We start from the raw sequence: 14,814 nt of genomic DNA on the forward strand, positions 1-14,814 counted from the left end.
TATCAATATGTCAGAGACTCTTTTGACCAACTCAAAAGTGCTGCAGAAGAAGCTTCTATCTAGTTTCTGGGAGCAATTCAAGGTTTTAGGATCTTTCCAGGTCCAAAATTTTTTAGTAATTCAGTATTAAAATAAAAGCAAGGTCAATGTTAAAAAAAGAAATTGTTTCAAATGAATTCATTTACATTAAAAAACAAAGAGGGAGTACTATCTTCGAAAATACTGGTTTTGGCAGTGAACTAAATATTTTGAATGACTTTTAATATCATGAAATGAGCTTTCAGTTTCCTTGCTTTTAAATTGGTTATTTTAGTAGAAACCGGTCACATACTGTAGGCCCAAACTAAGTAAAACATCTAATTGCTTTTTAAACCAGAAAAAAATTGCTGTCCTATCAAACTGATTGCTGTAGTAGTAACTAATATGAATTGTATTGCACATAGAGGCCCCAGCTGAGATCAGGGCCCCATTGTGCTAGGTGCTGTACAAACACACAGAGTGATAATCAGTCCCTACTCCAAAGAGTTTACAGTCTATGTACACATGTCAGACAGAATGTGGAAGGGGAAAGAAAGGTGAAGTGACTTGCTCAAGGTCACACAACACATCGATGAGATAACTGAGACTCCAGAGCCTGGTCTCCACCTATTAATTAAATTCACCTAGCTATATCACTCAGACCCTAGATTCCCTGTAAGCTGTGCAGCCACGCAGAAGGCTGTTTAGGGCCATGCAGGTCACCCAGCCCAGCCCAGCCCCTCTGGAGCTGCTGAGGAGAGGATCCCCTCCCCCAGTCTGGCCCATGCCCACCGGAGCTGCTGCAGCTGGGAAGAGGAGCCCCTCCCATTGTCCAGACCAGCGCTGCCAGAGCCACCGCAACTGGGGATAGGAGCCCCTCCCGTGGCCCAGACCAGGCCCACTGGAGCTGCCAGGGAGAGGAGCCCTTTCCCCGGCTCAGCCCCGCCAGAGCTGCCGTGGCCAGGGAGAGGAGCCCCTCCCCTGGCCTGGCCCAGGCCTGCCAGAGCTGCCAGGGAGAGGGTCCTTCTCCCAGCCCAGGCCTGCTGGAGCTGCTGCAGCTGGGAGAGTCACCTCTCCCCACAAGCCCAGGTGCTGCTCCAGGGAGAGAGAGCTGGGTGGACCCCTGTCTCCCTGCTGTAGCCCTGGGGGAGCCTGCACACCAAACGCCTCACACATCACCTCCATATTGGTGCACATAACAAAATTCATTCCACACATGGATGGGAAAAACTAGAGCGAACACTCCTTGGGCCTGTGAAAAATGTTGTGCCTTGTGCAACGTAGTTAGCTGAACCTAACCCCCACTGTAGATGCAGCTAGGTCGATGGAAGAATTCTTCCATTGACCAAGCTACTGCCTCTCGGAGAAGTGGTTTATCTACATAGACAGAAAAACCCCTTCCATCAATGTAGGAAGCATCTACATTATAGTACTACAGTGGCACAGCTGCAGTGCTGTAGCTATGTCTCTAGCTGCTGTAGAATAGCCATACCCCTGGTCTCCTAATGCTCTGTGATCATGGATTGACAAATGTAGCTCCCATTGCATTAAGGGGAGTTGTGTATAGTCTCAGTTTAGAAATTTCCAGTGCCTGCTCTTTTCATGGACTGTTGTTCATAGTTCTGTTTAGACAGGGTTTGTAAGTTCAGCCTTAATGAGTTTCCAAGTCTTAGGCCCCAGACTTCCCAAAACTTACACTCTTAAGTACATGTGTAAGTCTGTGTAGGATTGGGGCCTTAACTGCTCCAGATGTTAGCAACAATGCTTAGCACATCTTCACATCCATTAACTAATTATCCTTCTAATGCCCTTGTGAGTTAAGTAGGTAAATAATATTATCACCGTTTCAGAAATGAGAGAGAAGTGATAATTGACCAAGACCATGCAGTGACCAGTGACAGAGTGGGGACTTGAACCTACAATTTCCTGAATCCCATTCCAGTGTCTAATTTTCTAGCCCACGCTATTTGGTTGCCACTCTTCCCTAAATGGACAACGTCAGGTTAAAATCATCCATTTTTAATAAGTGCATTTCCATATCCATGTTACAGGTAATTCCTTCAACTCTGAAAACTTAAAAAGTATTGAGCCTCATTCTCTCTCACTGTCTTAACCTGGATGAGGCCCCTTTTCCTTGACAGAGTGATGTAAAAGGGTCTTTGAGTAAATGAGAATTAGTCCCATTCTATCTAATCTTTCACAGTTTGTGCGTGTGTTTTCCTTCCTTCATTTTTCTAACATTGGACAACAGGAATAAGCCAGTCCCTTTTTCTTTGAGTGTGTGACATTTCACTTTTAAAAAGCGACAAAAAGTCGCTTTTTACAGATCCAGACTAACACGGCTACCCCTCTGATACATTTCACTTTTAGGTTCTCATACACTAGCACAAGGCTAAAGGTTTTAATTTGAGACACTGCAGGGGATTGATTTGATTTTCCTTTTTGTTTTTCAATTAAAATCTCTCTTCACTAGAACGGGAAGAAGAAATTTTAGTTCATGGAAATGTTTCTTTTGATCTGAGGTTTGGGGAAAGCTTTATTTTCACAGAAGCTAAATTCTGGGATATATTTGGCTTGATGGTGCCCAGGAGGAAGCATTTTTGAAGGAAGCCTGTTATCCTTACTCAGGGAAATCTCCCATTCACTAGGAGTTTTAGTTGTGCAGAAAACACAGGGTCAGCTGTCAAGAGAGGTGACAGGATATGGCTACACGTACAGCTGTACAGCGCTGCCACAGGAGCACTCCCGGAGCAGCGCTTTGAAGTGCAAGTGTGGCCATGGCGCCAGCGCTGGGAGAGAGCGGTCGTGGCGCCAGCGCTGGGAGAGAGCTCTCCCAGCGCTGCAGGTACTCCACCTCCCCGTGGGGATTAGCTTACAGCACTGGGAGCCAGTGCTCAGGCACTGTTTACACTGGCGCTTTACAGTGTTGTAACTTGCCGCGCTCAGGGGGCTGTTTTTTCATACCCCTGAGCAAGAAAGTTGCAGCGCTGTAAAGCACTTGTGTAGCCAAGGCCATAGGCTCATTTCTGGCACTCAGCCCAAGCCAGGCTGAAGCAAGAGACAAGAACGGCACCACCCAAGCACTGGGCGGAAGACAAAGCAAGACATACAGCCTAGAGGGATGGCAAAGTATCAGAAAACTAGAGCAAAGCCCTACAAATGCTCTCTTTCATGTATGGTTAAATACTATGAAAACCTAGCATCCCTAGCCTGTGCTGTAATGGTTAGTACACCCGTATATCCAACAAAAAGAAATGTTACATTGCTCGACGGAGTAAATCCATGGAAACAGAATAGGGTCTTTCCTAGCTTCGAGTTGGCATCAACTACAGTAAAAATATATACTAAAGAAAAGTGACAGCATACTGATCTCCTTTGTTTTCATATCTTGTGCCAAAGAAATGTCTCGGCTGTATATTATGAGGTAAATGCACTAATTTGCCACAACATAAGACATTGACACAAGTACTGCATCCTCCCTTCATAAATTGACAGCTTCATATGCAAGTGGAGAATAAGCTGTCAGCATTATAATATCACATTGATACTGTATGTAGTGTGTGGTTGAGAAAACACATCTTAATGTTCTTTAACATCTAAAATTCTGTCTGGCTTCCGAACACCTGCTTTTACACCATTATTAACATTTTCAGCTTTCGAAATGCTGACCTCTTCTCCTTGGAGTTTGCTGTCTTGAAAGTTTTTGCATTCATATTTTTTGAGCTAACTATGTAGATTTTGGACAGAAAAGTTCCAATAAAAAGAGGTTCCCCTATGATGGTAACATCTGGAAAAGACACATGCAAAGAGGAAAGAGCATTATTTTTAAGTTTGAAAGCATTGTATATATAGTGAGAGATTAAAAATATGGGGCATATCCATAGCCAGAGTAAATTCCCATAGGTCCAGTGGAGATACAACAATTTACACCAGCTGAGGATTTGCCTGGTAGGTAGGTAGATAGGTAGAGGGGTGTGTGTGTGTGTCTGTGTGTCTGTGTGTGTGTGTGTGTGTGTGTGTGTGTGTGTGTGTGTGTGTGTGTGTGAATTCAGTGAGTTTTGCATGATTTAGGAGCTCAGATTTACTCTAAAGATCTGGACAAGAGAGAAGCAGGCAGACTAAAACTTGAGTACTCTTCCTGAAGTTGATATTTTATGAGCAAGCTAGTGATTTGCATTGATTTACAAATTATTATAGGCGGGTCTGGTAGCACTGCCTGTAGTTAAGGCTGCCTGACACTATCCGTTGTAAGACCCGGTTTTCAGTTCTTATAATTCTGCCAGACATTAACCATAGGGACTGAAAATTTTCATTTCTGCTGTCTGCCTCAGGCTGAATTTTTCTGGAAAATTTCACCCAAAATGGTTCAGCTGTTTCTCAAAACAAGGTTAGGGGAAATGTGTTATTTTGCTCATGTTAAAAAAAAATTGTCAGCCTTTTCTTGAGTGTCCCTCTAGTGCAGAAGTGTGCAAACTTCGGCCCATGGGCCACATCCATCCCACTGGATCATCCTGCCCGGTCTCTGAGCTCTCGGCCAGGGAGGCTAGTCCTGGCCCCTCCCCCGCTGTCCCCCCTCCCCCACAGAGCCACGCCGCCAAATGGGCAATGCTCTGGGTGGCGGGGCTGTGCACTTCTGCCGAGCAGAGCGGCAGCGTGTCTGGCTCTGGCCAGCCTGGCAGCCAGACATGCTGCTCTGCATGCTCTGCTTGGCATGGTAAGTGGGCTGGGGCCGGGGTGTTGTACAAGGGGTGGGGTACCCCGGGGGGCAGATAGGGAGCAGGGGGCGGTTGAATGGGGCAGAGGTTCTGGGGGGGTGGTCAGGGGATGGGGAACAGTGGGGGTTGTATATGCATGGGGTTCCAGGGAGCGGGGGTGTGGATGGGGTCGGGACAGTCAGGGGACTTGGAGCAGCGGGATTGGATAGGAGGTGGGGTCCCAGGGGGTGGTTAGGGGTGGGGGGTCCCAGCAGGGGCAGTTAGAGGACAAGGAGCTTGGGGGGGCGTTGGATGGGTCAAGGGTTCTGAGGGGGGTAGTTAAGGAGGCACAGCCTTCTCTACCCATCCCTCTATCCAGTTTTGCAACTCCAATGTGGCCCTCGGGCCAAAAAGTTTGCCCATCCCTGCTCTGGTGTCCCTTGGCTTTGGAGCCAAAATTTCACATTTGGCAGGATGGTGGTCTGTATGTCAGGGATGTGCTTTTTGCCATCACTGTGAAAATCTACCCAAATTTGACCAAGTTTTAAACCTTTGAAAAATCACAGTTTATACATTATCCATAAAGACTTGCGGGGGCTTTGCAGCTAAATTCCCAGAGGATTCCATCCATGCTGAGTACACTCCAGACCAGGTCTGAGCAGGACTTGCCCTGGAATTGTAACTCTGGGCTGCTGCAGGCTGAGTCCAGGCACCAGAACTGAGAGCAGAGAGACTCTCTCCCCTGTGGTCTCAATGCACCCTGTGCTAGATCCAGGCAATGTGGAGGAGGAAGCTGCCTGATTCAAATGCTGAGGGGACAAGAGAGAAACCTGGGGAAAGGGGCAAGGGGAGTAAATTGAGACCAGGGTCTTGGGGATGAGGTGAGACTAAGACTGGAGGTGGCAGGAAAGTTGGAACATAGAAGCTGAGCTGGGGAGACTAGGACCAGCTGAGCAAGGAGACTTAGCCTTAGTCTACTCTACGGGATTAGGTTGAATTTATTCGCATTAGGTCAATTTAAAAATGACTGTGTCCCCACAACCAGCTGTGTTCCGTCAACCTAAAAGGCTCTTAAAATCAACTTCTGTACTCCTCCCTGACAAGGGGAGAAGCGCTAAAATCGACCTTGCTGGGTCGAATTTGGGGTAGTGTGGATGCAAGTTGACAGTATCGTCTTCCGGGAGCTATCCCAGAGTGCTCCATTGTGACCGTTCTGGACAGTACTTTGAACTCCGATGCACTAGCCAGGTACACAGGAAAAGCCCCGGGAACTTTTGAATTTCATTTCCAGTTTCGTCAGCATGGCAAATTCAGCCGCACAGGTGACCATACAGTCCCCTCAGAATCGTAGAGCATAGAATGTTTCTACTCTCCTCCTATCATCTCTGTCTCTGAGGTTATTGCAGAGTAGAAGGCAAAAAAAACACACTTGTGATGACGTTTTCTGAGCTCATGCAGTCCTCCCGCACTGATAGGGCACAGGAGGTATTCAGTGGCAGAGGCCAGGAAAGAATTATGTGCGTGCGAAGAGCGGAGGCAGGATGCTATGCTGAAGCTAATGAGGGAGCAAACAGACATAATGAAGCATCTGTTGGGGAAGCAAATGGACATGATGAAGCGTCTCGTCTGTTGGAGCTGCAGGAAAGCCAACAAGTGCACAGATCCCTGCTGCATCCACCACCTACCCTCCTCCCCATGTTCCATAGCCTCCTCACCCAGATGCCCAAGAATGCGGCGGGGGAGGCTCCAGGCACCCAGCCACTCCACTGCAGAGGATGGCCCAAGCAACAGAAGGCTGTCATTCAAACAGTTTGATTTTTAATGTGGCTACAATAAGCAATGTGGCCTTGTCCTTCCCTCCTCCCCCACCCATCTCAGGTTACCTTGTCCGTTATCTTTTTTTTTTTTATTTAATAAAGAAAGAATGCATGGTTTCAAAACAATAGTTACTTTATTTCGAAGTGGGGAGGTTGGTTGGCTTACAGGGAATTAAAATCAACAAAGGGGGCGGTTTTGTATCAAGGAGAAACACACACAACTGTCACACCAAAGCCTGGCCAGTCACAAAACTGGTTTTCAAAGCCTCTCTGATGCACAGCGCGCCATGCTATGCTCTTCTAATCACCCTGGTGTCTGGCTGCTCAAAATCGGACGCCAGGCGATTTGCCTCAACCTCCCACCCCGCCATAAACGGCTCCCCCTTATTCTCACAGATATTATGGAGCACGCAGCAAGCAGCAATAACAATGGTAGTGTTGGATGCACGGAAGTCTGACCAACAGCACCAGTGAGCTTTTAAATGTCCAAAGGCACATTCTACCACCATTCTGCACTTGCTCAGCCTATAGTTGAACTGCTCCTTACTACTGTCCAGGCTTCATGAACGGATCCCCCGAGCAGGAGAGCAGAGTTGTAGCGGAAGCTGTGGATGAGGATGGTAAGCAGTCCTACTGCACCATCTGCTGCTAGCAGCACCCACGAGGACCAGAACGGATCCCCCGAACTCGTTGCTGGGGAACAGGAGAGCAGAGTTGCAGTGGAAGCAGTGGAGCCGTACACCATGCCCTGAAGGCTGCTAGGAGCCGGGCAGGGAAGACGTTCCCAGAACCCCCGGCCAAACTACAAGTCAGACGAGGACGGTTAGCAGTCCTACTGCACCGTCTGCTGCGAAGGCAAGGAGCTGCTGCTGTGTAGCAGCGCCAGCTGCTGCAGTTGCTTCTGTGTTGAATGCTTGGAGGTCTGAGTAGGGCAAGGGTACCTCGGCGAAGGCAAAAGAGCAAGAGCCCTGGAACTGTTACATATGTCAACCACAGAAATGCTATGGGGTGTTATGGCGCCGACCAGACTAGAATGTGTAGCTGCAAGACTTCTTCACCAGTGACAAAGGACAGGAATAGGATGCACCTAAAATCTAAAAAGCCCGCACATTTCCCAGAGTCACTATCCTTGATAACAGAACGTCAATGATTGCATTAGCTGCTTGGATCACAGCAGCCTGCACAGTAGACTTGCTCACAACAGCAGCGGTGACGGTGAGCTGAGCGGGCTCCAGGCTTGCCATGATATGGTGTCTGCATGGATAACCCAGGAAAAATGGCGCGAAACAATTGTCTGCCATTGCTTTCACAGAGGGAGGGGTGACTGACGACATGTACCCAAAACCACCTATGACAATGTTTTTGCCCCATCAGGCATTGGGAGCTTAACCCAGAATTCCATTGGGTGGCAGAGACTTCAGGGACTGTGGGATAGCTACCCACAGTGCACCACTCCATAAATCAATGCTAGCCACGTTAGTGAGGACACACTCCGCCGACTTAATGCTTTTAGTGTGGACATACGCAATCGACTGTATATAATCGATTTCTAAAAATCAACTTCTATAAAATTGACCTAATTTTGTAATGTAGACATACCATAAGACTGAAGGTCAAGGGAGAAAGGAAACTGGGACAGCAAACCTCTGGGGTGAGAGGAAGGAGGTGGGGGAAGCAAAGAGAGACAGTGATTTTATAAATATGACATATTCTGTTTTAAAGAGAGTAAAATGGACAGATCACATTCTACGACTTTGCACATAACATAGTAAGTTGTGTGTACAATTTATCTTTTGTGAATGTGTTATAGAATAGATCATAGAACAGATGTAACAGTGAGGTCAGTTTTTAAAAAATTAACAAACAGAAAATATACATCTAAATATTGACTTGCTCTTTTAATTACATTTATTTTTATGGGGGAAAGTTTGAAGGGGGAAAGGGAGATTGGCAGATGATCAGGTATCACATCTATAAAATACGTATCCATTCTGGAATGATATAAGAGACATACATAAAAAACTCTTTCCAGATGTTGAATTTTGGCTGGTCATACCTTTGAAAGTCAGAATATATTTTATGAATTAAAGTACCATACACTACTATTTTGACCTTTTCGGTGTCCCACTGAAATTGTTTGAATTTCTGGTATTTTATTCAGTCCCCACTTGTTAGAAAAGCTACAATTAAAAGAGAGGGCAGTCAAGGTAGAAAGTATTAAAAATACTGACATGACATAACTGCATTAGAACTCACAGTAATAACTATTTATAAAATGGACTGGGTTAATCTATGCCCATTGTAATTTTGTAGTAAATATTATAACAAACACACAAAGTTACAGGTGAAAACAGTTTTATTAGACTACCTTAAAATAAAAAATGAATCCAAAGCTCTCATTAATGTGCAAATTCCAGTCAAGAAAGGTGTAGCTTTAACTTTGGTGTCAGCTGTGAGGGAATTTCCATCCCACTACCAGTTCTAGTCATAGGTCATCAGTTTATTAACTTTCTTGCATAACTTCCTGCTTAAGAATGATTCAGCTTATGATCCAACCAAGACTGCAAATACAGTCATATCACAAGAGCTGCTTTTCTGTCAAACCATGTAGCATTGGGTTTTTCATCATTATTAAAACCATAACTATGGAAGCTAAGACTATTTTTTTAACTTAGTAATTTGTAAAACAGCTGCTAGTTTAATGGCATGGCTATTTAACTGGTAAAATTACCTATCAGAGAAATAACTTATGTTATCCTTTTGCAATAACTTTAATTTATTTCTAACTACCAGTCATTTTCCTAGTGAATGGCAGGCAGCCAAGGTCATCCATGTTTCATTCTGAGCATAAATCATTAGTTTGCAACTATCTCTTGATTTTTATTGTTACCAACAATGGCTAAACTTAATGGAAATAAACATTGGATTGTATCCCAGTGGCAGATGAGTTTTAGGGCAGGGCATTCTGTACAGACAGCACTAATAGAATTGAGCAAAATTAATGCTAGTGCATTAGACACGAGCTAGCTTCTGGCTAAAGTGTTCATTGATCTCTCCAAGGCTCTGTCAATCATACTCCGTTGCTGGACTGTTAAAAAGAAGTACCATATGATTCACTGCTAAATCTGTCCCATCTTGATTCTTATATGAGTGTTATACAACAATAGACAGGATGGATGGCACTCTTTATAAATCCAGTCAGATAATGGCAGATGTTCCATAGAGTTCCATATTTGTCTCTGTCATTTTATCTGTTTATAAATAATTACCTAGTGCATTGCATTAAGTTGGGATATGTATTGTAATGCACTCTAATTCTTACTCTTTTGTTTACAGCCAAAGCATCACTAATTGTGTTATAACAGCATGTACAACTAATTTTGCAAAGGGCAAGTTAGTTTAATTCTCCCAACAATGTAATAATGAGCTTTACCTCCAAAATGTGCAATCTAGTTATTACTCTCTTTGTTAAATCCTTCAAAATGACTGGATAGTTTCAAAAGCCAATCAGAATTTGAAGGCAATTTCTCTTAAATCAGTGTAACTATCAACAAAATCACAGGCTTAAAAATATTAAGAATCTTGAGACATTTAATTTTCTGGCTTAGAATTTGCTCAGCCAATGACATAATTGTTCAGTTACTGTAAGCTGAAATGGTAAGAAATACTATGCCCAGTATCACACCAGAAAAAGAGTTCATAACAGAAGAAAGGAGTTGCCTGATCTCACAGAAAATGGCTTTAAACCCCTTTTCCTCAATAATGAAAGCACTAATGTTTCAGTCATGCACAACACATTGATTTTACACACCTCAGCACATATAAATATGAAACCAATCCTTACTATAACAAATAATATTTTAAATAATAGTGGAGACGTAACAAATTATCCACATTGAGTGAGTTTAAGATTGCCTAGAGTCCCTTTTACTGTTTCAAAAGAGGCATATGACTCAAGTCCTATGAAAGTTCCAGAGGTACAGCTGATAAAAGTCCTGCAAGTTTTGACTCTCAGACAGTGGGACAACAAGATAGATTCTACCAGGCCTAGAACAAATTGTAATCTATTTTGTATTTTCTGAAGTTACTGGAAACGTGGTTCCTTTTAGATAAAAGTTTTTCTTAGATGGTAAGCTGTTTGGAGTGGGAACCATGTTTTCTAGTGTGGGATTTTTTTTGTTTGTTTTTCCCCCCTACACTTAGGACAATAGGAGCATGTTCTTAATTGCGTCCTTTGGATTCTACCACAATATAACTAGTTAAAACAATAAGTTGGTTTTACAACATACTTAGTTAAAGCAAGCCCAAAAATTAAGACATTTTGGAAAGCTGTTGGAGACTCCATAAAGGAGATAACAGGGTGTCAACTGTCAAATAACCCCTTAGTATTTATATTAACTTGTCTTGAAAACACTGTATCTTATAAAAGCCATAAAAAATTGATCACTCCTAGTTGTTGTTACAATTACTACAGCAAAGTAGTGGAATAGGAGTGACTGCCTTCTAAATCTATTGAGTGGTATCAAAAAGTATGGGAAATTCTGATTCTAGAATATTTATCCCATCAAGGTAAAGGTTTAGAGGGAAGAAGCGAAAAAAATAAGTTTCCAACAGATTTGTAAGTAATTTTGGAGTGTCCTGGAAGACAGTCATCACTCGCCATCATGCCTGATAGTTTGAGAACTTTCTTTGAAAATAAAGGAAGGGCAAAACCCCTTTAATAGTCAAACTCAAAATTAAGATAATAAAATAAGGCAGATAGATAGGAACCATCTTACTACTAGTCATAACCTTTATTTTCATTGGCTTGTTTATACTAGATAAACCTATTTTAATAAATCCTATAGCAGTGTCAGCATCTTAAATGTCTTATCTTAAGTATAAAGCACAACAAAAAATTAAGTTATGTATTCTCCCTAGATGAATAATTGGATGTAACTAATTTTAAAATGATCTTTTGCGTAAATCCCATTTGTGAGCTAAAATGATTAGATGTCATGTCTCATCCTTTATTTTTCCCTAAATATTTTAATAAATATCCATTTGTTTTTCATAGTAGTATTAGTTTATAATATCACTAAACGGTGATTTTTCCCCTCCCTTTTTTTCAAACACGCTAATTTAAATTAATAGATTGTTTTTGTTTTGTAAACATTTTAAACTGAATTTCATATATCTTATTTACTGTTGTCAGTAATCAGTTTAAGAGTTTACATCTCAGTTGGCCAAACTGTATAGATTACCTTACATAAATAATGGACAAAGTGGGAGTGTCATGAAGATCATTAATACAACACACTCATTCTTCTGCCCTGGTGGTAGAAAAGCTCTGGCAGACAAATGGTAGCATTTTATGTCCACTTTCCACTGATGTGAATGACTGCACAAGTTTCATGGGAGTGATGAATGGGAAGTTAAATACTGACAGTACCAAATGCAGGGGGGCGGGGGAACCTACCTCAACTCTTTATAGCTGGGTGGGTTTCAGTAAGTGTGAGAGTCATCAGTATTTCTGCTATTAACTTCTACATGTCTGTGTACTGTTGCTCAACACACATGCATTCCATTGAAGTAAATAGAACTATGCTGATTTACACCTGCTAAGCATCTGGTCCTCTAAGTTCATTCCTTTAACAGCCACTCTGATCCTCCATGTTGGTCTTTAGCCCAGCTGAACCAGCATAGAAGTAAGAGTGAAAACAGGACAAACAACCAGATCATATTTGCAAAGAGCAATAAAAAAGGATTCAGATATTGTTGGGGAAGTGTATAAGGCCTGTGTATGCTTCTCATGCCTCAAAAACAGGGAAGGGAAACTTTCCACACTACCTGAGACATCAAGTACAGATTTCTGAGGCAGATAAAACTAGATGTTTTGCAGAAATACATAGGTGGACACTTTAGCAGGGCTGGCAATGTGGTGTGTGGTTTTGTCCTTTGGCCATAAGATGGCAGTAAAGCCACTTCTTTTATTTTACTTTATCAGCAATATTGCACTGTTCACCCGAATTACTGTTCTTCACTATCTTTGTGACTCCAGTTTCATTCACCAGTCAGAATATTTATCTTCAGCTAAGATATGAATTTTTCCAATTTAGGTTATAAAGATTTGCTTTGAGGAAGTGGAATTGTCTAGTGATTAAAGCACAGAAGTGGGAGGCTGGAGATCTGGTTTCTATTTACATTTCTGCCACAGATTTGTTGTGTGACTTTGGGTCAGTTTCCGTACCTCAGTTTCCCCATGTTTACTTATTGTAAATAGTTTAATCTGTTTGCTTTCTGAAAGAGCTTAAATTAAAGTTGGCTTTTGTTTTCCAGTCAGTCATGAACAAGACTGAAAGAAAGAGAACAGCAGTGCTATTATAAATGTTCCCCATAATCTGTTTCTCGCCTATGATTTGTGTGGGTTTTTTTAAAGATGAAATTTTGCGAGGTTTTATTTCATTAATTTAGTTCATGTTCTTCTAAAGATTCAGTATTGAAAGTTGAAATTCTCCGTTATCCACCTGCTCATTGTAGTATCTAAGCTGGAAAACAGAGGTCAGGGGATTGGTAATGAAATGTAAAATCTTTCTATAAATCTATCTATAAATTGTTGGTTCATATCTGGACCAAACTGGCATTTACGAAAAGTCATTATCACCATCTGGCTTTTGAAGTAGGAAGCTATTGTGAAAGGAGTTGGTGGTCCCTGTCCTGTTCTTTCTTCGGCCATGTCTACACTTACAAGCTTACAGTGGCACAGCTGTACCGAAGCAGCTGTGCAAGTGTAAGATTGCTCGTGTGGCTGCTGTATGCCAATGGGAGAGAGCTCTCCCATCGACGTCATAAACCCAGCTCAATAAACAGCAGCGATAGCTATGTTGGTGGGAGAATATCTCCTGCCAGTATAGCATTGTGCACACAAGCGCTTATGCCAGCAAAACTAATGTCACTCAAGGGTGTGTTTTTTCACACCCCTGAACGACAAAAGTTTTGCTGACATAAGTGCTAGTGTAGACATGGCTTTAGTTAATAGGTAGCCACAAAACCACTACTGTCAATATGCTTGTTGGAAGTTTCAGTGGAGAGCTCAAGGATTGACAGGGGATAGAGACTAAATGTCTCTCTCACTCCTTACATGTGTGTCTTACAGGCCAAGTGCCCCTCCCTGTACTGTGGGTGGAAGACTTCAGTCTCCAGGGCTACCAGTCTGGTATCTTTTTTTTAGTACATGGAAGCTGTTGTCCACTTCCCACTCAAGTAATACATGAATCTCAACCTGGAAGAGCCCTAGAGTGACCAGACAGCAAGTGTGAAAAATTGGGACAGAGGTGTGGGGTAATAGGAGCCTATATAAGAAAAAGACCCAAAAATCGGGACTGTCTCTATAAAATCGGGACATCCGGTCACCCTAGAGCCCACTTCTCTCTATAGCTGACCACTAATCCAGTGTTCATACTAAATCAATGGAGACCATTGCTCTGATAGCCTGACAATCATGCTGAATCATGGCTTTTCAACAGAGGACTCAGTGGAATGTACACTACAGAATGAACTGAGTCCTGCCTTACATGGAATGAATTAGGACCACCACATGGGTAATCTGACAGCAAGATGGATTTGAGTCAGCATCTCGGAGAGGAAACCCAGAACCATATTCAATTAGCTAACATGCCATTGCATGCAAGTTTTTAAGAACTAAGTTGCTAATTTCCCTTCAGTTATAGAAGTGTAGTGACAGGTGCATTGCAGAGTGCACACCGTAAGACTGTCCTTTCGGCCTTGCAAAGTCTTTTCAGATCTTTTAGTTAAGAGGCACAACGCTGGAAATTTGAAATGCATTAACCTATCACTTCGCTAATTTTCTTTTTCCTCTCACTGTGTGTAATTAGAATTATATTGGTCACCACCATACGTCTCCATGTTTTGAAAGAGTTGCAGCCCAATGCATTCCTTCCTCAGAATTGTGGTGGCTTGGATGTGGGGGTTGTAATGTAGAGGAAGGAGTGAAGAAATCCTCAGCCCTCAAATGAGGATTCAGAGGACCCCTCTTGTCCCTGCCAGGAGGGAGATTTCTTTCTTACATCACAGGAGGCATGTGTCTGTCAAACACAGGGCAATATACTGGTTCTGTCATTGAGATTGCTACTCTCTAGCTCTCTGCCTTTCGATCATTGTCACTTTTATTGTACACAGTGCCGGCCAGCATAGGATGTAACTTATTCAAAAATAATAGCAATAATGGGTCAAATCCTGCCCCCTTCCCTGCAGTTCTAGAGGGCCTTGCCTGCAGCAGAACAGTT

General features: G+C 42.9%; 1 protein-coding gene across 3 annotated transcripts in view; it reads left to right on the forward strand.

Annotated features, from left to right (window-relative positions):
• TMEM266 (transmembrane protein 266) overlaps window positions 1-14,814 on the forward strand; it is a 127,019-nt gene that overhangs the window by 80,827 nt on the left and 31,378 nt on the right. The gene's annotated exons all lie outside the window — the stretch shown is intronic.

This window comes from Gopherus evgoodei, chromosome 10 (assembly GCF_007399415.2).
Source record: "Gopherus evgoodei ecotype Sinaloan lineage chromosome 10, rGopEvg1_v1.p, whole genome shotgun sequence".
Lineage (NCBI taxonomy): Eukaryota > Metazoa > Chordata > Testudines > Testudinidae > Gopherus > Gopherus evgoodei.